At 43.2% G+C, this 20,749-nt stretch overlaps 1 protein-coding gene across 1 annotated transcript in view; it reads right to left on the bottom strand.

Moving 5' to 3' along the window:
* LOC115136835 (tripartite motif-containing protein 3-like) overlaps window positions 1-18,565 on the bottom strand; it is a 72,120-nt gene extending 53,555 nt beyond the window's left edge. The window contains exon 1 of the mRNA XM_065024498.1: window positions 18,391-18,565. The gene's annotated coding sequence lies outside the window, so the exon portion shown is untranslated. The remainder of the gene's footprint in view (window positions 1-18,390) is intronic.
* Between the last annotated feature and the right edge of the window lie 2,184 nt (window positions 18,566-20,749).

Here is a 20,749-nt window from a genome sequence, read left to right as displayed (position 1 = left end):
AACACACAAAACATCCATTCTGTTTAATCTGCTACCTCACGCTGCAGCCTTAGATTCACACAAAACACACAAAACATCCATTCTGTTTAATCTGCTACCTCACGCTGCAGCCTTAGATTCACACAAAACATCCATTCTGTTTAATCTGCTACCTCACGCTGCAGCCTTAGATTCACACAAAAAACAAAACATCCATTCTGTTTAATCTGCTACCTCACACTGCAGCTTTAGATTCACACAAAACACACAAAACATCCATTCTGTTTAATCTGCTACCTCCCTCTGCAGCCTTAGATTCACACAAAACACACAAAACATCCATTCTGTTTAATCTGCTACCTCACGCTGCAGCCTTAGATTCACACAAAACATCCATTCTGTTTAATCTGCTACCTCACGCTGCAGCCTTAGATTCACACAAAACACACAAAACATCCATTCTGTTTAATCTGCTACCTCACGCTGCAGCCTTAGATTCACACAAAACACACAAAACATCCATTCTGTTTAATCTGCTACCTCACACTGCAGCCTTAGATTCACACAAAACACACAAAACATCCATTCTGTTTAATCTGCTACCTCACGCTGCAGCCTTAGATTCACACAAAACACACAAAACATCCATTCTGTTTAATCTGCTACCTCACGCTGCAGCCTTAGATTCACACAAAACACACAAAACATCCATTCTGTTTAATCTGCTACCTCACGCTGCAGCCTTAGATTCACACAAAACACACAAAACATCCATTCTGTTTAATCTGCTACCTCACACTGCAGCCTTAGATTCACACAAAACACACAAAACATCCATTCTGTTTAATCTGCTACCTCACGTTGCAGCCTTAGATTCACACAAAACACACAAAACATCCATTCTGTTTAATCTGCTACCTCACGCTGCAGCCTTAGATTCACACAAAACACACAAAACATCCATTCTGTTTAATCTGCTACCTCACACTGCAGCCTTAGATTCACACAAAACATCCATTCTGTTTAATCTGCTACCTCACGCTGCAGCCTTAGATTCACACAAAACATCCATTCTGTTTAATCTGCTACCTCACACTGCAGCCTTAGATTCACACAAAACATCCATTCTGTTTAATCTGCTACCTCACGCTGCAGCCTTAGATTCACACAAAACACACAAAACATCCATTCTGTTTAATCTGCTACCTCACGCTGCAGCCTTAGATTCACACAAAACACACAAAACATCCATTCTGTTTAATCTGCTACCTCACACTGCAGCCTTAGATTCACACAAAACACACAAAACATCCATTCTGTTTAATCTGCTACCTCACGTTGCAGCCTTAGATTCACACAAAACACACAAAACATCCATTCTGTTTAATCTGCTACCTCACGTTGCAGCCTTAGATTCACACAAAACACACAAAACATCCATTCTGTTTAATCTGCTACCTCACGCTGCAGCCTTAGATTCACACAAAACACACAAAACATCCATTCTGTTTAATCTGCTACCTCACACTGCAGCCTTAGATTCACACAAAACACACAAAACATCCATTCTGTTTAATCTGCTACCTCACGTTGCAGCCTTAGATTCACACAAAACACACAAAACATCCATTCTGTTTAATCTGCTACCTCACGCTGCAGCCTTAGATTCACACAAAACACACAAAACATCCATTCTGTTTAATCTGCTACCTCACACTGCAGCCTTAGATTCACACAAAACATCCATTCTGTTTAATCTGCTACCTCACGCTGCAGCCTTAGATTCACACAAAACATCCATTCTGTTTAATCTGCTACCTCACGCTGCAGCCTTAGATTCACACAAAACACACAAAACATCCATTCTGTTTAATCTGCTACCTCACGCTGCAGCCTTAGATTCACACAAAACACACAAAACATCCATTCTGTTTAATCTGCTACCTCACACTGCAGCCTTAGATTCACACAAAACATCCATTCTGTTTAATCTGCTACCTCACGCTGCAGCCTTAGATTCACACAAAACACACAAAACATCCATTCTGTTTAATCTGCTACCTCACGCTGCAGCCTTAGATTCACACAAAACACACAAAACATCCATTCTGTTTAATCTGCTACCTCACACTGCAGCCTTAGATTCACACAAAACACACAAAACATCCATTCTGTTTAATCTGCTACCTCACGTTGCAGCCTTAGATTCACACAAAACACACAAAACATCCATTCTGTTTAATCTGCTACCTCACGTTGCAGCCTTAGATTCACACAAAACACACAAAACATCCATTCTGTTTAATCTGCTACCTCACGCTGCAGCCTTAGATTCACACAAAACATCCATTCTGTTTAATCTGCTACCTCACACTGCAGCCTTAGATTCACACAAAACACACAAAACATCCATTCTGTTTAATCTGCTACCTCACGTTGCAGCCTTAGATTCACACAAAACACACAAAACATCCATTCTGTTTAATCTGCTACCTCACGCTGCAGCCTTAGATTCACACAAAACACACAAAACATCCATTCTGTTTAATCTGCTACCTCACACTGCAGCCTTAGATTCACACAAAACATCCATTCTGTTTAATCTGCTACCTCACGCTGCAGCCTTAGATTCACACAAAACATCCATTCTGTTTAATCTGCTACCTCACGCTGCAGCCTTAGATTCACACAAAACACACAAAACATCCATTCTGTTTAATCTGCTACCTCACGCTGCAGCCTTAGATTCACACAAAACACACAAAACATCCATTCTGTTTAATCTGCTACCTCACACTGCAGCCTTAGATTCACACAAAACATCCATTCTGTTTAATCTGCTACCTCACGCTGCAGCCTTAGATTCACACAAAACACACAAAACATCCATTCTGTTTAATCTGCTACCTCACGCTGCAGCCTTAGATTCACACAAAACACACAAAACATCCATTCTGTTTAATCTGCTACCTCACGCTGCAGCCTTAGATTCACACAAAACATCCATTCTGTTTAATCTGCTACCTCACGCTGCAGCCTTAGATTCACACAAAACATCCATTCTGTTTAATCTGCTACCTCACGCTGCAGCCTTAGATTCACACAAAACACACAAAACATCCATTCTGTTTAATCTGCTACCTCACGCTGCAGCCTTAGATTCACACAAAACACACAAAACATCCATTCTGTTTAATCTGCTACCTCACGCTGCAGCCTTAGATTCACACAAAACACACAAAACATCCATTCTGTTTAATCTGCTACCTCACGCTGCAGCCTTAGATTCACACAAAACATCCATTCTGTTTAATCTGCTACCTCACGCTGCAGCCTTAGATTCACACAAAACATCCATTCTGTTTAATCTGCTACCTCACGCTGCAGCCTTAGATTCACACAAAACACACAAAACATCCATTCTGTTTAATCTGCTACCTCACGCTGCAGCCTTAGATTCACACAAAACACACAAAACATCCATTCTGTTTAATCTGCTACCTCACGCTGCAGCCTTAGATTCACACAAAACACACAAAACATCCATTCTGTTTTATCTGCCTGCAGGGATTTAGTCCACAACACGTACAGGGATGGAATTGAAGGATTTTGGGGACTGACCAGCTTTGCCAGTAGAAAGTGATTTTCACTAGCACAGGTAGCATATGCGTGTCCAAAATCTGTGATATTTGAAAAGACAAAATCTCCCTTGCAGGCTAATTTTGCAAATGTTCTACTAGCCCGGTCTTAAAAGTACTAGCCATAGGCTAGTTTAATTTCTCTCCCTGCATTCACCTCAGCCCTAACGCACACCACCACTGCCCTGTAACCACAGGGTTAGGAAGATCTACCCTGATGGCAAAAATGTCCATTTGTGGTATTACATTTAGTATTTTCATCATCCGTGACTCACCACTGTGTAAATATTTCAGGATGAAGAAGTGAATATAGGCCTACTGCTGTTTGCCTGACTAATGCATAGCAAATGATGTTATCCGTTGTAGACAGACATTTTCACAGAGCAGAAGACTCCACTTAGAGTCTCTCTCTCTTTCCTCTAGGGGAGTCACAACTCCTGGTGTGGGGCTCAAATAACACCACATTCCCTATCTCATGCACTACATTCTACCAAAGCCCCAGCGCACTACGTAGCCATACAGTAAAGATACTGTATAGTTTCTATACTGTCTGTACATCATAGGTCTGACAGAGCAGTCAGCTGGGAGGTGGGCTGCAGATGACAGTCTGCGTGACCTAATGTGGGATGTGTACTGTAGGTCTACAGTGCTCTCTAAGTGTGTTTAAATATAGACGCCGGTTTATGTTTCCAGCTACATCTGTTGCTGTGGGCATGTCATCATCCAGTAATCTAGATCACAACACTGTGAGAAAGACAGCAAGGCCGTCGGTTTCTCCTATTTGTCACTGGGAGTGATATGTCGGTGTCATCAAAAGGAAGAATGACAGCAGAGAGACTTGAGTAACAGTAGGTGGGCTACATTTGCTAAAGAGTAGAGTGCAGGGCTCCAGATAGCTAACCATGTACAAGTTATGGTAGAAATCAGGACACCCCCCTCATTTGACAAACAAACAAGAATGCATCAATTTGGCAAGACACAGATATTTCACCTTAACCACAATCTTTTAAACTAACTGTGTCGGTCTCCTGAAAAGCGATATACTGTAAAAAGCAATAAAACAACTAGCCATACATTTAAACTCTCCACTCCCCACCCAGTACCTTGGGGTCGTACCCTGACCCAGGTCAAGGTAGTGGAATGGGGATACATAGAGAGCACATCAAGCATATAGAATATCCAACATATGATCATCAGTCACATTAGTAGACAGAATGGATGTATTGTACAGGCTATAGGAAATACACAGGGAACACATATGCAAGCCTATAGTCTACAGTACTTGGGTCATGCATGGCTGAACACTAATTGAGTATTTGGATTCCTGTATTATTTAAAATCGCCCCTAGTTTACAGAGATGGAGGACTGTTCTATAGTCCAATGTAGAGGCTGAAAATACGTCAACACAGCTGACCCCAAGTTTAATAAAGTACATGGATGCTCATGTTAAAGAGTAATTGGAAGGTACAGCTGATAGTCAAGAGTAACTCAAGCATGCTGGCCATTCATATTTCACCTTAGAGAAAAGGCCTTGGCTCTCAGTCGACCCATTGATCATCATTCATTCAGCAGACATACTGTAGCACACCGGCACAGCACCAAAGCGGAGTCCCCAATGGCACCATATTCCCTATATAATGCACTACTTTGACCAGAGCCCAAAAGTAAGTGCAATGGACACAGACCTGGAATAAGAGCTTTACCAAAACAATCTGGGACTTTTATTTTTGCACTTCAAAAATGTGTATGACTATAGCATTTTACTGAAATACTTTTTAGAGATAAAACTCCAAAAGCCAGTGTCCTCTCTCCAGTTATGGTGAAGAAACAACAACAAAAGAGGAATTGAGTCTTATTAAAGCTAAGAGACAAGGATACACCAGCCATTTCTGTTTAGTGAGATAATTAGATTTATTTAAGTACTTTAAGTACTTTAACCTCTACGGGATCGGTGTCGCTATACGAGGATGGTTGAGCTAATGTGCGCTAATGTGAATAGCATGACGTTATAAGTAACAGCAAACTTTCCAGGATATAGACATGTCTTATATGGGCAGAATTTACAGTAGCTACTACAGTGAAAAATACCATTCTATTGTTTGAGGAGAGTGCACAACAACAAAACACTTTTATCACCGCAAATTATTTGATACATTCAACTCTGAAGGTAAATAATGTACTTAGATATTGCTCTGATTTGTCATCCTGAGGTCCCAGAGATAGAATGTAGCATAGTTTTGTTTGATAAAATCATTTTTTAGATTCAAATTTAGGAACTGGGTTCTACAGTTTGAATCCCTGCTGTCTCTAGCTCCACACCCACCCCGCCCGGCCATCTAGATGTGTGAAAGTTAGTGTACAAGCTAATGATCCATAATGTATGACATTCCTGGGAGAGTGTAAACTTGCAAAAATTATATGGTAATACAAATGTATGTTCTCTATAGTCATGTACTTGAAAATGTATCAATTGACCAATTCGGCACATTTGGGCAGACTTGATACAAAATATTGTTCAGTATTGCAATGCTTCACTGGATCAATCTGAAACTTTGCACACACACTGCTGCCATTTAGTGGCCAAAATTGAAATTGCACCTAAATTGCAATATTATATTATAGCCTTTCTTTTGCATTTCAAAGATGGAACAAAACGAAAACTAGAAAACGCATGTTATTTTGTTTGTATTATCTTTTACCAGATCTAAATGTGTTATATTCTCCTACATTAATTTCACATTTCCACAAACATCAGTGTTTCCTTTTTTTCTAATCTTCACAGGAAAATGCCACGGGCACAATTTGATGTGTAGAGACATTTCACTGTAGCTAATGTAGAAGGAACGCTGTGTACATTTGCAAATACTATGCCAAATCATATGTGAAGAATGCAACAAAGATGCAGAATAATCTGGCCAAGTGCATAAAGTTCCCTCAGCGCTCACAAGCAACTAGAGGTTGACGGATTAACTAGAGGTTGACGGCATGGCCGATTAATTAAGGCCGATTTCAAGTTTTCATAACAATAGGTAATCGGCATTTTTGGATGCCGATTACATTTCACTCCACGAGGAGACTGCGTGGCAGGCTGACCACCTGTTACGAGAGTGCAGCAAGGAGCCAAGGTCAGTTGCTAGCTAGCATTAAACTTATCTTATAAAAACAATCAGTCTTAACATAATCACTTGTTAACTACACATGGTTTATGATATTACTAGTTTAACTAGCTTGTCCTGCAAATAATCAATGCGGTGCCTGTTAATTTATCATCGAATCACAGCCTACTTCGCCAAATGGGTGATGATTTAACAAGCGCCTTCACGAGAAAAAAAATCACTGTCGTTGCACCAATGTACCTAACCATGAACATCAATGCCTTTCTTAAAATCAATACACAAGTATATTTTTTAAACCTGCATATTTAGTTAAAAGAAATTCATGTTAGCTGGCAATATAAACTTGGGAAATTGCGTCACTTCTCTTGCGTTCAGTGCAAACAGAGTCAGGGTATATGCAGCCGTTTGGGTCATCTAGCTCGTTGCGAACTGTGTGAAGACCATTTCTTCCTAACAAAGACAGTAATTAATTTGCCAGAATTTTACATAAATTATGACATAACATTGAAGGTTGTGCAATGTAACAGCAATATTTAGACTTATGGATTCCACCCATTCGATAAAATACGGAACGGTTCTATATTTCACTGAAAAAATAAACATTTTGTTTTCAAAATTATTGTTGACCATATTAATGACCTAAGGCTCATATTTCTGTGAGTTTATTAAATTAGAATTAAGTCTTTGATTTGATATTTGATAGAGCAGTCTGACTGAGCGGTGGTAGGCAGCAGCAGGCTCGTAAGCATTCATTCAAACAGCACTTTCCTGCGTTTGCCAGCAGCTCTTCACAATGCTTGAAGCACAGCACTGTTTATGACTTCAAGCCTATCAACTCCAGAGATTAGGCTGGCAATACTATAGTGCCTATAAGAACATCCAATAGTCAAAAGTTATTTGAAATACAAATACAAAAGAGAGAAATAGTCCTATAATAAACTACAACCTAAAACGTGTAATATGTGAATATTGAAGACTCATGTTAAAAGGAACCACCAGTTCCAGTTCCTTTTCTCATGTCCTGAGCAAGGAACTTAAACGTTAGTTTTTTTTAAATGGCACATATTGCACTTTTACTTTCTTCTCCACCACTGTGTTTTTGCATTATTTAAACCAAATTGCACATTTAATTATTTATTTGAGACTAAATAGATTTTTATTTATGTATTATATTTAGTTAAAATAAAAAAAGTGTTCATTCAGTATTGCTGTAATTGTCCTTATTACAAATATATATATATATATATATGCAACTCGTTCACTTCTGATGCTCACAGGCAATGTGTAATGGAAGAGATTTCTGAATGTTCTTCGCCCAGCATACACCCCTCCAACCAGACATGCTTTATCTACTAATTTGCTAGATGCAGAGATCAAGTGAAGGTCAAGCAAATCATAGAGAAAGCAGACTGTATTGCAATCAGCTCTAATGGGTGGTCGAATGTTCATGGGCAAGGAATAATTAACTACATAATCTCCACCCCTCAACCAGTATTCTACAACGGCACAGACAAGGGACAACAGACACACCATTCTCTACATTGCAGATGAGCTGAAGGCAGTCAATGACCTTGGACCACAGAAGGTATTTGCACTGGTGACATACAATGCTTGGTCTAATGTAAGAGTCCTACCCTCACATCACACCCATTGCCAGTGCAGCTCATGCACTGAATCTGCTCCTCAAGGACATCATGGCACTGAAAACAATGGATACACTACAAGAGAGCCAAGGAAATGGTTAGGTATGTGAAGGGTCATCAAGTTATAGCAGCAATCTACCTCACCAAGCAAAGTGAGAAGAATAAGAGCACCACATTGAAGCTGCTCAACAACACCTGTTGGGGTGTTTGACAGTCTCCTGGAGGGGTAGGACTCTCTCCAAGAAATGGCCATATCACAGTCTGCCGATATGGATAGCCCCATCAAGAGGATCCTCCTGGATGATGTATTTTGGGAGAGCGTGGTAAGCATCCTGAAACCTATAGCTGTAGCCATTGCACTGATTAAGGAAGACAATGCCATCCTGTCTGATGTTCAGACTCTGCTTGCAGATGCAAGAGAAGAAATCCGTACTGCCCTGCCCACTTCACTGTTGCTCCAATCAGAGGAAATTGCAGTTCTGAAATACATCAAATAGCGTGAAGACTTCTGCCTGAAGCCCATACGTCATCCTGACCAACTGGCCCTCCAAATACAACTCCGCTGTCTTCAACCAGGATCTCAGCGATCACTGCCTCATTGCCTGTATCCGCTACGGAGCCGCAGTCAAACGACCACCCCTCATCACTGTCAAACGCTCCCTAAAACACTTCTGTGAGCAGGCCTTCCTAATCGACCTGGCCCGGGTATCCTGGAAGGACATTGACCTCATCCCGTCAGTTGAGGATGCCTGGTCATTCTTTAAAAGTAACTTCCTCTCCATTTTAGATAAGCATGCTCCGTTCAAAAAGTGCAGAACCAAGAACAGATACAGCCCTTGGTTCACTCCAGACCTGACTGCCCTCGACCAGCACAAAAACATCCTGTGGCGGACTGCAATAGCATCGAATAGTCCCCGTGATATGCAACTGTTCAGGGAAGTCAGGAACCAATACACGCAGTCAGTCAGGAAAGCTAAGGCCAGCTTCTTCAGGCAGAAGTTTGCATCCTGTAGCTCCAACTCCAAAAAGTTCTGGGTCACTGTGAAGTCCATGGAGAACAAGAGCACCTCCTCCCAGCTGCCCACTGCACTGAGGCTAGGTAACACGGTCACCACTGATAAATCCATGATTATCGAAAACTTCAATAAGCATTTCTCAACGGCTGGCCATGCCTTCCGCCTGGCTACTCCAACCTCGGCCAACAGCTCCACCCCCCCCGCAGCTCCTCGCCCAAGCCTCTCCAGGTTCTCCTTTACCCAAATCCAGATAGCAGATGTTCTGAAAGAGCTCCAAAACCTGGACGTGTAAAAATCAGCTGGGCTTGACAATCTGGACCCTCTATTTCTGAAACTATCCGCCGCCATTGTCGCAACCCCTATTACCAGCCTGTTCAACCTCTCTTTCATATCGTCCGAGATCCCCAAGGATTGGAAAGCTGCCGCAGTCATCCCCCTCTTCAAAGGGGGAGACACCCTGGACCCAAACTGTTACAGACCTATATCCATCCTGCCCTGCCTATCTAAGGTCTTCGAAAGCCAAGTCAACAAACAGGTCACTGACCATCTCGAATCCCACCGTACCTTCTCCGCTGTGCAATCTGGTTTCCGAGCCGGTCACGGGTGCACCTCAGCCACACTCAAGGTACTAAACGATATCATAACCGCCATCGATAAAAGACAGTACTGTGCAGCCGTCTTCATCGACCTTGCCAAGGCCTTCGACTCTGTCAATCACCATATTCTTATCGGCAGACTCAATAGCCTTGGTTTCTCGGATGACTGCCTTGCCTGGTTCACCAATTACTTTGCAGACAGAGTTCAGTGTGTCAAATCGGAGGGCATGCTGTCCGGTCCTCTGGCAGTCTCTATGGGGGTGCCACAGGGTTCAATTCTCGGGCCGACTCTTTTTTCTGTATATATCAATAATGTTGCTCTTGCTGCGGGCGATTCCCTGATCCACCTCTACGCAGACGACACCATTCTATATACTTTCGGCCCGTCATTGGACACTGTGCTATCTAACCTCCAAACGAGCTTCAATGCCATACAACACTCCTTCCGTGGCCTCCAACTGCTCTTAAACACTAGTAAAACCAAATGCATGCTTTTCAACCGATCGCTGCCTGCACCCGCATGCCTGACTAGCATCACCACCCTGGATGGTTCCGACCTTGAATATGTGGACATCTATAAGCACCTAGGTGTCTGGCTAGACTGCAAACTCTCCTTCCAGACTCATATCAAACATCTCCAATCGAAAATCAAATCAAGAGTCGGCTTTCTATTCCGCAACAAAGCCTCCTTCACTCACGCCGCCAAGCTTACCCTAGTAAAACTGACTATCCTACCGATCCTCGACTTCGGCGATGTCATCTACAAAATGGCTTCCAACACTCTACTCAGCAAACTGGATGCAGTCTATCACAGTGCCATCCGTTTTGTCACTAAAGCACCTTATACCACCCACCACTGCGACTTGTATGCTCTAGTCGGCTGGCCCTCGCTACATATTCGTCGCCAGACCCACTGGCTCCAGGTCATCTACAAGTCCATGCTAGGTAAAGCTCCGCCTTATCTCAGTTCACTGGTCACGATGGCAACACCCATCCGTAGCACGCGCTCCAGCAGGTGTATCTCACTGATCATCCCTAAAGCTAACACCTCATTCGGCCGCCTTTCGTTCCAGTTCTCTGCTGCCTGTGACTGGAACGAATTGCAAAAATCGCTGAAGTTGGAGACTTTTATCTCCCTCACCAACTTCAAACATCAGCTATCTGAGCAGCTAACCGATCTCTGCAGCTGTACATAGCCTATTGGTAAATAGCCCACCCATTTTCACCTACCTCATCCCCATACTGTTTTTATTTATTTACTCTTCTGCTCTTTTGCACACCAATATCTCTACCTGTACATGACCATCTGATCATTTATCACTCCAGTGTTAATCTGCAAAATTGTAATTATTCGCCTACCTCATGCCTTTTGCACACATTGTATATAGACTCCCCCCCCCTTTTTTTTCTCTACTGTGTTATTGACTTGTTAATTGTTTACTCCATGTGTAACTCTGTGTTGTCTGTTCACACTGCTATGCTTTATCTTGGCCAGGTCGCAGTTGCAAATGAGAACTTGTTCTCAACTAGCCTACCTGGTTAAATAAAGGTGAAATAAAAAAATAAAAAATACACGCCGCAGCGTACATGTTGGACCCCAAGTATGCTGGCAAGAGCATCCTGTCTGGTGCAGAGATCAACAAGGCCTATGATGTCATCACTACTGTGTCTCGCCACCTTGGCGTGGATGAGGGCAAGTTTCTTGGCAGTCTGGCGAAGTACACTTCCAAACAAGGGCTTTGGGATGGAGATGCAATATGGCAGTCGTGCCAACATATCTCATCAGCCACCTGGTGGAAGGGGCTTTGTGGATCTGAGGCTCTTTCCACTGTTTCCTCCATCATCCTCCAAGTTCTACCAACATCAGCCACCTCAGAGCGCAACTGGTCCTTGTTTGGGAACACACACACCAAAGCACGCAACTAAGACTGACCAATACAAGAGTTGAAAAATTGGTGGCCATCCGGATAAATTTGAGGCTTTTGAGCCTGACAATGAGCCATCCTCAACAAAGTTGGAAAGTGACAGTGAAGATGAGGCCTCAGAGTCTAATGTTCAAGAGGAGGACATTGAGGAGGTCCAGGGAGAAGACATGGAAGCCTGAGAGGAAGACAACCAAAGCTTTAGTTTCTAGACTATAATTTTATGTATGTTGAAAACATTTTTGGGGAATCATTCAATGTTCCCTTTCTTTTGTTGTTCAGTAAAATCATCCGATGTGAAGAGTCAACTAATTTAATTAAAGTTCCATTTGTAACTAAATAGTTTTTAAAATTTCTATTGGAAGGATTTAATCATTGCAATTCTGTCTACTTATGATAAGGTAAAAGGTTTATGTTTCTGTCTCCATATGATATGGTAAATATATCCAATGCAAAAAAACATCTACATTTTAAAATGGTATTCATATTAATTTGCATCTATTTCCGTTAATTCCCACGGAATGTTTCCACCTCTGAATATTCCCAAAATCTGCTATCCTACTCAGCATCAAAACACAGTACTCAGCACAATAGCAGCTCATTAGGATACATACACCTATGTATGTGGCATATTAAAAAGAGGCTGCCGCCTGCACACACACCGCAAGCATCAATAAACACACACACCTTGCACTGCAGATCTCAAAAAGGCCCACACACACACACACTCCTGTCAAGCCAGGCTGCAATCTGCTGCTAACTACTGTCACTCACATAGGCCCTGTCAGCATCCAAATGACACCCTATTCCCTATATAGGCCCACTTTGTCTCAAATGATAAACAATATTTTGTATAGCTCTGGCCACAGGTAGTTTAATACATAGTGAATAGGGTGCCATTTGTAGTCCTGACTCGAGTTTATTGATTCATGTGGGATAAAAGAGGCTAGATGCAAATCAGCCTCAACACATTCAAATGGAAAAGACTCATCTCTCCTCTCCATACACAAAGAAACATTTTGGTATACAACACAGGCACAGTCATAGACAGATAGATAGTGAACCTGGTGCTCAGTGTCTCTGTCTATATGAATTCAGAAAGCTAATAAAGTCCATGTCTGTGTCCAAAATGGCATCTAATTCCATAGTGCACTACTATTGACCAGGGCTCTGCTCAAAAGTATTGCACTATGTAGTGGATACGGTACCTTTTGGGATGCGAACATAGTCCATTATCTCAGAGCCAGGGGTCAGGAGGAGCACAAAGTACCTCACTAGCCAGCCAGCTATGACGCTACAGGAAATTAAAATCACTCTCTCGGAAACAGCCTATTAAATGCTGCTTTTCACTGAGACTCACCCAATCAGACCAATGCTAGTTTCCCTAGGCATACTGGTTGCCTCCCACATTAACAATGTTCTGACATACATAAAACTGTTGCCCTAGGTCTGGGATTTCTAAGACTACACCAATGCTGAATGCATGGCCAACATAGGCGCAAAATCGCTCCAAGGTGGTCAGATGAAGAGGCTAAATGCTGCTTTTCACTGAGACTCACCCAATCAGACCAATGCTGAACCACTGTAGATACTGATTCTGAGAACTGCCATTCATACTGTTATGCATTGCAGGACTATTCTACTGTGGATGATCACAAACCTACATCTGAAAACTATTGTTACATCTCATTAATGGGAACGTTATGCCTGTGCCTTCCTGCTTGGAGACTAGAGAAAGAGGACTGTAATGTGTTGATACTAATAGTGGTAAGAGTCAAATACAGTTAGGAAGAATGAGTCCTACTGGCTGCCATCAGAGTGTTTAAGACTCAATCTAATAACATTCCAACAAATCACATCAAGTCAAACCAAATGTTTTAGTGTATTGTAAACCAATCAACTCACTTCACAGTAAAATGAACACAGCTATTCCTGTGGCTTACAGACTTATAGAGTGAAAAGGGGAACAATGCTATTGTTCCCAGTTTGTAGTGGTAAAATTTAGGGATGCACCAATATGACATTTTTGGCCACCGATATCCGATATTTTCCTTGCAAAAAAAACAATACAATTTGAGCGGAATTTTAACCACTCTAGTACAGTTAAATAGTTGAAACACACACAAAAAAAGTTATTTTGTAGGCATTTGCATATGTCCTCATTACCAGTAAAACATAATCAATATCTATTTATTTCACTTACTTGCTGTGTTGGTTCGTTCATTTGTTCAGTCTCAACCAGGATTTCAGCTCTGTCTGCCCGTGACCTATCTTCCTCGGTGCGCACTATCACTGTATCAGTTTCCATCTTGTCCAGCTCTGTCTGTCCGTGGCCTCTCTTCCTCGGTGCGCACTATCACTGTGTCTGTTTCCATCTTGTCCAGCTCTGTCTGTCCGTGGCCTCTCTTCCTCGTGCGCACTATCACTGTGTCTGTTTCCATCTTGTCCAGCTCTGTCTGTCCGTGGCCTCTCTTCCTCGGTGCGCACTATCACTGTGTCTGTTTCCATCTTGTCCAGCTCTGTCTGTCCGTGACCTCTCTTCCTCGGTGCGCACTATCACTGTGTCTGTTTCCATCTTGTCCAGCTCTGTCTGTCCGTGGCCTCTCTTCCTCGGTGCGCACTATCACTGTGTCTGTTTCCATCTTGTCCAGCTCTGTCTGTCCGTGGCCCTCTTCCTCGGTGCGCACTATCACTGTGTCTGTTTCCATCTTGTCCAGCTCTGTCTGTCCGTGGCCTCTCTTCCTCGGTGCGCACTATCACTGTGTCTGTTTCCATCTTGTCCAGCTCTGTCTGTCCGTGGCCTCTCTTCCTCGGTGCGCACTATCACTGTGTCTGTTTCCATCTTGTCCAGCTGCGTCTGTAACATTTCATGTAAACCCTGTTTCTTGTCTACATCGAAGTAGCGGTTATTGTACCTAGCATCTAGCATGGTGGCGACACAGTAAAGCGGCTCATTCCACTGATTCATTTGTTCACAGCCTCGAGTACTTTTGCAAGTTTTAACCCCACGGTCTGTCGTCAGTTTTGTTGAGCAGGCGTTTCAATGCCATGCCAGAGGGTATCACGTCTGCTGCAGAAGCAGTTGATTCTCCAGTCAGTTGTTCAAATGGCGCTAGGAGTGTGTTCATGTTTCCAAGTTTCAAACATGTCCTGAAATGCCATTTAAATGGCAGCAGCAGCCGTATGAGAGGGCAATTAATTCCATTATCTTGGAGTTAATGGATTTCGCCTTTGAGTTGTCTCGCTGAAATTCTCTTACTCTCTCAGATGACTGCTGGACTTGAACTTGTTTAGTTGTTGGAAGTGTGTACTTAGTATTTTTCTGCTTTTGTTCTGTGTAGCACTGTATTTTTCGTGGCGTCATTGTCCTATTCCTACATTATATATAGGTACGCACGTCATCTACCTACATTATATAGGTACGCACGCCATCTACCTACAGTATATAGGTACGCACGTCATCTACCTACATTATATAGGTACGCACGTCATCTACCTACATTATATAGGTACGCACGTCATCTACCTACATTATATAGGTACGCACGTCATCTACCTACGTTATATAGGTACGCACGTCATCTACCTACGTTATATAGGTACGCACGTCATCTACCTACATTATATAGGTACGCACGCCATCTACCTACATTATATAGGTACGCACGTCATCTACCTACAGTATATAGGTACGCACGTCATCTACCTACATTATATAGGTACGCACGTCACCTACCTACATTATATAGGTACGCACGCCATCTACCTACATTATATAGGTACGCACGTCATCTACCTACATTATATAGGTACGCACGTCATCTACCTACATTATATAGGTACGCACGTCATCTACCTACATTATATAGGTACGCACGCCATCTACCTACATTATATAGGTACGCACGCCATCTACCTACATTATATAGGTACGCACGTCATCTACCTACATTATATAGGTACGCACGTCATCTACCTACATTATATAGGTACGCACGTCATCTACCTACATTATATAGGTACGCACGTCATCTACCTACATTATATAGGTACGCACGCCATCTACCTACAGTATATAGGTACGCAAGTCATCTACCTACATTATATATGTACGCACGTCATCTACCTACATTATATAGGTACGCACGTCATCTACCTACATTATATAGGTACGCACGCCATCTACCTACATTATATAGGTACGCACGTCATCTACCTACATTATATAGGTACGCACGTCATCTACCTACATTATATAGGTACGCACGCCATCTACCTACATTATATAGGTACGCACGTCATCTACCTACATTATATAGGTACGCTTTGACATCGGCGTCAAACTAGACATCGGGCCGATTCTGATATTGCCATCATGCTTCACCATAGAGATTTTGCCAGGTTTCCTCCAGACGTGACGCTTGGCATTTAGGCCAAAGGGATCAATCTTGGTTTCATCAGACCAGAGAATCTTGTTTCTCATGGTCTGAGAGTCCTTAGGCGCCTTTTGGCAAACTCTAAGCGGGCTGTCATGTGCCTTTTACATAAGAGTGGCTTCCGTCTGGCTACTCTACCATAAAGGCCTGATTGGTGGAGTGCTGCAGAGATGGTTATCCTTCTGGAAGGTTCTCCCATCTCCACAGAGGAACTCTATCATTTCTTGGTCATCTCCCTGACCAAGGCCCTTCTCCCCTGATTGCTCAGTTTGTCCGGGCGACCAGCTCTAGGAAGAGTCTCGGTGGTTCCAAACTTCTTCCATTTAAGAATGATGGAGGCCACTGGGGGGGACGGGGGTTGAACTGGGATTCCAAACAAGATTCCAGACTCTCTCTCTCTCTCCTACAAACCCACAGCATTCACAGTCACAATGCACTATTGTCTATTAATCTCCCATAAAGCAGCATGGAATTACAGCAAAGACTCATACTAATGACATTATTAATACAGCACAGCACAATTATGTATTAGTACACAGTATTACATTATAAAACTACAGTAATAGTGTAATATTAATAGTGTAGTAGTAGTAGTAGTAGTAGTAACCAGTCAGACCATGCTTACCTTCAGACCATGCCTAAGGGTTGCATGTCTGACTGAGGGTTGCAGTCAGGTCTTATTAACGGTGGGCGCTGACTACAGCGAACAGCCTGTGTCATGGCTGCTGATGTCTGTCTGATCTTACGCATGCAGGGCTGCTTACTCTGAGCAAGACCAGGGCTGTGGGCAGCTCCCCTACACACTGACCTGAGATCAGTTGTTAGCTGTGTTCAGTGCCCTAATAGTGCAAACTGTAATATATTAACAGATCTGGGAACCGCTGTTCGCTGTAGTCAGCTCCCACCGTTAATAAGACCTGACTGCAACCCTCAGTCAGACATGCAACCCGTAGGCAGTAGGAACAGCATCAAACACAGTCTACCCAGTAGTCAAACATGCACGGCATCCAAAGTAGTCTTCTACAACCCAACATAACCTAGCACTGCAACAAACTTAAACACATCTCACTAAGAAAGGCAATCAACCTTGTGGAACGCCACTGGACATCTATAATGTTTGATGCAGGATAGGGGAGGTACCTAGACATCCAACCCTGTGACAATACAATGCCAAATGATGAGCCATAGAATGACTTGAACATAGATCTAACCTGCTGATTCGCATGTTCCTGTCTGACAGTATGAGATTACAGTGCCATTACCTAACATTACCTAACACTGAAACAACAGAACATAATTTCCTTACATAACACCAAAACACAACATAACATTATTACCTAACACTGAAACATAACATTATTATATTAGATAACACTGAAACATAACATTATCTAACATACACTCTTAGAAAAAAGAGTTATTGGGCTGTCCCCATAGAAGAACCCTTTAGGGTTCCATGTATAACCTTCTGTGTAAGGGGTTTCTACCTGGAACCAAAAGGAGTTCTACCTGGAACCAAAAAGGGTTCTTCAAATTGTTCTCCTATGGGGACAGCTGAAGAACCATTTTAGTACCTTTTTTTCCTAAGAGCTTAACATTTAAACATAACAAACATATATAGACATATATGATCAATTCTCCTAAATACTGTAACCTCTTCCAGCCACAAGCCCTGCCCATAGACTGCAGTATAGATGCCCACCTGCCACCGAGAAGAGCAAGCAGCCAGGAACCAAAATGGAGAAGTGTGTGTGTGTGTGTGTGTGTGTGTGTGTGTGTGTGTGCCACCCCCCTGTTATGAATAGAAGAGCCGGAGAAGCCTAGTGGTCAGTAACCACTGCTGTTCCTGTTCTGAGATTCATTGAACTGAGGCAGATGCCAGACGAGATACTGTAATCAATTATTCAAACGCTTCCTTGCATCCATATGTAGCGAAAAATCTTGGACATGGCACTGCACTGCACTGCACTACGGTTGGCTGGGGAGAAAGCCCAGAAAGACAGACAGCGAGAGAGAGAGGCTGAATGGGAGGATTGTACTCACATGAATTTCCAGGCAGCCTTAGAGAGAAGTGTCAGCATCCAAGTCCACACAGAGAGCTGTCCATTGTCTAAATCCTACTTTGTTAAAACAGAATCCACAGAGAGAACGGTGAGAAAGGAATAAATGGGCAGGGTCTGCTGTGTTTGGGAAGAGAAGGAGAGAGAGACCGGGAGACGAAGGAGAAGAGAAAGGAAGGGGGGGAGAGGCGGGACCCACACAAAGACTGTTTGAGGATTGGCTAGAGAGCAGTGGGAGGAGTTTAGTTGTCCAATGATATATATCGTATGTAAATTAGATATAAATGATGTAGAGCATCCTCAGAATGTGATGGAGGGATACAGACTGTCTACTGCAATAGGGTGTGACCTTTTTTAACCACGCCCCCTGCCCATAATAGGACAAAGGTCGCTTTTCACTGCTTCCTCTGGTCTGAATCAGGATGCTATTTAAGACATAAGGAACACATAGAGAAGCTGTAGAGAAGACAATGGCCAAGCCCTAATAACTGTATTTGCCATGAATAAATGTAGCCTACCCATTGAGCAACTGATGAGGGGTGATCTTTATAGAAAAGAACTCGGACTAGGATTCCAAACAAGATTCCAATTAATAGATCTAGGGGTTGGATAAACCCAGAGTAGAAATGTCTTATCTTTATGCAAAGTTAGTACAGGATGAGAAGATGAGAAGAGAAGTGGAGGGAGTGATGGAGGGATGTGAAAACAGTAGAGCAGACCAGCTGGGACTTCTGTATCCTGAAGGGTGAAAGGCAAGAGGACAGGGTGGTGCTAGGGTTTGGGGGTAGGGATGGGGGTACTTGTGGGGTGCAGTGGAACATGCAAGGCGATGCTTTCAGAAGAGGTGTTTAAAAATACCTCAATCCACACACCGTAATATACACATCCAATAAGACCAGAGGTGGCATCCCAAATGGCATCCTGTTCCCTATATGGTGCACTACTTCTGACCAGGGCCCATAGGGTAAGTACTGTAGCTCACTATATAGTGATGCCCTATTAAGGGAAAGAGTGCCATTTGGGACTCAGACCAGGATCGTCTCTAGTGTTTCAACAACAAAGGCTTTGTGATCCTCACGATTCTTTTGTTCTCCTCCACAGCCATGAAGTTCTTCATTAATGGGTTTAGAAAACTGGTGCATCTAGGTGGAGGAGATAGATAGAGAGAGAGGAGGGAGATAATGTACATGGTGGTAATAGGAGGTGTTGTGTTTATGCTGACACAGGTTTGGAGGGGGTGGAGGAGGGGTAGGGGTGGGCATAGACGGCCCTGTCAGGGTTGCATTGTAAGAGATGGGGTTGCTATGGAGACTGCATCCAGCCCAGATGGCAGCCAGACAGACAGGCAGACTCAACAGCAGCCGCAGATAGCAGAAACCAGACTGTACAGTAGATAACAGAGACAGACTACTGCTACACATACATAACATCTGTGTCCCAAATGGCACCCTATTTCCTATATAGTGTACTACCTCTGGTCAAAAGTAGTACACTATATAGGAAATAGGATCCCATTTAGAATGCAAGCATATAATGTTCAAGCAATAACTGTCTCTGATAATTTTACATAATGGAAAGCTCTTATCCACGCATCTGTCTGTCTATTTGTATGCTTATCAAGCACAGGATTTAGAGCAGGAGGACAGCTTTCAATATATAATGTCTTTCTGGAAAGCTAAAGATTTAATATAGTGGTTTTTGGTATCGTTTGGTGTTTTTTCATGAGGACCATCACAAAGGTTTATCAAAATAATACATCACGACTCAAGTCACAAACAGTGCCACGTTCACTCCTCTCTCCCAGAGATCTCTGCAACATAAGTTAATCCCTCACCCACCCCCTAGGATCAGGCCGGCCTGACCTAGCTGGGGGTCGGCTGGGGGTAGGCAGGGGGCCCCTATGCCTGGTAGAATGGCAGACTGGGGTGCATGAGTGTGCAGGGGGGCACATGGTGCAGAGGGGGATGCATGGTGTACATTCTGGGGCTTCATGCTGAGGCCCTGGCTGCCAGGAGAGGCAGGGTGGTCCCTGGGACTGGCAGAGCGGCAGGCTGGCTGGAGTGCAGGGGGTATATCCTTGGGGAGGCAGGTGGAGGCTGGGATGCTGGGGGCCACACACTGAAGCAGTTTGGGGAGTACTTGCTGGGTCCATGGCTCTCTCCCTCCATTGTGCTATGCCACCAGGTGCTGGTAGCTTGGGCAGCATCCCAAATGGCACCCTATTCCCTATATAGTACTTTTGACAAGGGCCCATGGCCTGGCTCTCTTCATTTCTGAGACTGAGACCTCAACAACTTGGTTTGGGATTAGTGACGTCCTCCCCACCATGGAGCTGCCTGCCA

This window comes from Oncorhynchus nerka, linkage group LG11 (assembly GCF_034236695.1).
Source record: "Oncorhynchus nerka isolate Pitt River linkage group LG11, Oner_Uvic_2.0, whole genome shotgun sequence".
NCBI lineage: Eukaryota > Metazoa > Chordata > Actinopteri > Salmoniformes > Salmonidae > Oncorhynchus > Oncorhynchus nerka.
This window is presented reverse-complemented; position numbering and strand designations above follow the sequence as displayed.